The sequence below is a fragment of the Rhagoletis pomonella genome, unplaced genomic scaffold (genome assembly GCF_013731165.1).
Source record: "Rhagoletis pomonella isolate Grant_MI unplaced genomic scaffold, Rhpom_1.0 Rhpom_scaffold_00004, whole genome shotgun sequence".
Taxonomy (NCBI): domain Eukaryota; kingdom Metazoa; phylum Arthropoda; class Insecta; order Diptera; family Tephritidae; genus Rhagoletis; species Rhagoletis pomonella.
In genome coordinates this window covers 79,920,523-79,923,526 of record NW_023458558.1, presented here as the reverse complement: position 1 = coordinate 79,923,526, position 3,004 = coordinate 79,920,523, and positions in this window count along the sequence as shown.

Genomic DNA, 3,004 nt, shown 5'->3' with positions numbered 1-3,004 from the left:
CTTTTTAGTCCATTTATAAAAGCGTTGTATATTAAAAAGTTTTTTTTATATTATTTATTTTCTACTTTTTAGTCCTGTCTGAATAAAATTTTGCAATAGATATTTAAATAATTCAACGATATTAATAGAAAGGTGCACACACATGCATTTACATATGTATGTACATACAAACGAGCACCAATTAATTTTATTTAAAGAAATGGCGTGTCGTCTATTTCCGCTGTAGCAAACGTAGTACATAGGGCGACATCTAGATGTCATCTACCTCGCCCTATTCACTACAGATGTCGCCCTATGCACTACGCTTTTTTATAGGAACTTTTCAAAGCAAAGCTTTATGGTGTCGGACACACAACATTGAAAGTTTCTGGATCCACAACATTGAAAGTTTCTGGACACACAACATTGAAAGTTGATAAACGCGTTGTAATGAGAATGTGTGTGTGAGCTCGAATTTTAAAATTATATTGTTGGCAAACGTCAGACTGCCTCTCAATGGTTTTACTTTGTTATGTTTTTATCGTGCCCATTCACATAGAGAATGTGAATGAAAAAAAACTCAATCATGTATGATTGTACGTTTATGGGAATGCAATCTGTCATTATCATTCAGTACTAATACTATTTTTTGTATCGGGTTAAGATTTTTGTACCGATTTTTCGACTTAAGCTACTATTCCATATGAACACAGATTTTTAACAGTTTCCAGTAAGCTGGACTCACAATCTGCTCATAAAATTGATGTGGTATTCAATCATGTTACGCGGCATGTTTTTGGGTTAGCGAAATAGGATCATATATCTGAATGGAAATCGCTGCTCTTGGGATGCGGTATTTCTGAATACTTGAGAGCTAGAAATTGCATTTTTATACCCGAGCGCACTTGTGCACAAGGGTATTATAACTTTGTTCACATATCGGTTGTTTGTAACAAGCAAAACGAATCGAGATAGATATAGACAAATGTATTCATAAATGATCAGAATGAAAAAAAGAAATCGATTAAGCGGTGACTGTCTGTCCGTCCGTCCGTCCGTCTGTGCACACGATAACTAGAGTAAAAATAGAGATATCTTAACGATAACTTCGATATTTTAGTAACTACTGAAGATTATTCACTCAAAATTGATATTTACAATAATTTTTAGAAGAAAAAAAAGAAGAAGAAAATTTTTGGTAAATTGGCGTACCTACGCCCACTTATGGTTACATGTGTATAGCTTGGTAACCGCTACACCAATTTCTTCCAAACTTGGCCTTGCTACAACATACAAAATGACCGAAAATTTTTAAAATCGGACAATAACCACACTAGGGATGTTAATCCCGGGATGTCGGGATCCCGGGATCCCGGTCTTTTTTAAATCCCGAATATCCCGGGATTAGTCGATTTAAATCCCGGGATTGCTGGAAACAATTTTTTTGTTAGCCAATTAAATTTTTATCACAAATATCCCCTCTCAAGGGCAAATTAAGAATTTTTTGCAACCCTTAATGCTATAATTTCTTTAAGATCGCATTACCATCAAAAGAATTCCTTCTTTCTTCTAATTTTGCTCCGCTCGAAATGAAATAGGTAATGCACTTATATATTTATTGTTTACTTAAATGTGTTAACTTTTTTATTATTACTTAAATATACTGATAATATCTTAAATTGATCTCAAACCGTGATTCGAAAAATTTTATATAGTTACTTAGGCAGTTACTGCTATACCAAATACAGTCACTTACAAAAATATTCAGCATCGATTTTTTTTGCAATATCCAAAATATTTTTCATGGTATTTTTTTGTTAATTAAAAAAAAATATATAGCTCATTTTACAACAAAAATCATGCAAATCAAAATTTCACACTTTAGAGAAAGTTGGTTTAAGTTCACCAAATTATCATAAAAATATCAAACTTTTTAATCATAATTTTTACAAAACATTTTATTATGCAGTTTTATAGCCCATTCAATTTAATACAATAAAGTGCACTTTTAAAGTTACTAAAAACTCCCTTGATTTTTGAATTGTATTTACTGATGTTGGGCATTTTCTTCCTTATAACGAATTTTTTTGTAGCAAAAAAAAAAATATAAAATGTCGACGGGATGTTTTCGCAACTTCAAAATTGCACATACATATATATATTTTTAAATCAACAAAAAAAAAAAATACCATGAAAAATATTCTGAATATTGCAAAAAAATCTATGCAAAATATTTCTGTGAGTGACCGTATATGCATTTGACCTTGTAGTACAAAAACTATGTTATAAATTAATGAGGATACGTACATACATACATATATGTTTGTCAAATTTTATGTTTGTTTTTTGTTGATTGAAAATACTGATTTATCGCCTTAATAAATATGTAAATGAATTACAATAAATTCTACTTTTTTTTGTTATATCAATCTGATTTAAAATACTATAATAGGATGATCACAGATTTGTTGCACTTTTGCCTGAATTTCGGGACAATCCCGGGATCCCGGGATTGTATTTTCAGGTCCCGAAAATCGCGGGATCGATAAAACCCCGAAAATTGATATCCCTAAACCACACCCACATCCCATATAACGGTAATTTGGAGAAATACGAAATCTTCGATAAATTAGTAAAAATTAAAGCTAATTTATTCGAAATTGATGCTTGCAATAATTCTTTAATTTTGGAAAATGGGCGTGGCACCGCCCACACATGATCTCATATATGTGTCTCGGTAACCGTTCTACCGATTTGTATCAAACTCGATATGGTTATTGTGCTTGCCACATAAAAGCAAAACTTTGAAAATTATTGAAATAAGACTAAAATTGAGGTCGCTTTTCATATAACGGTAAATTTCAGAAATACTTGAAACTTCAATATTTCGAAATTTAAGGACATATTCAAAAATTATTAATGATCTTGACCACACCACATTGGCTTAACAAATGAAAAAGTGGGAAAAAAGCAACGATAATTTACAAGACAAACTTAGCACAGTGCGTAGGCAACTGGCTGAGTC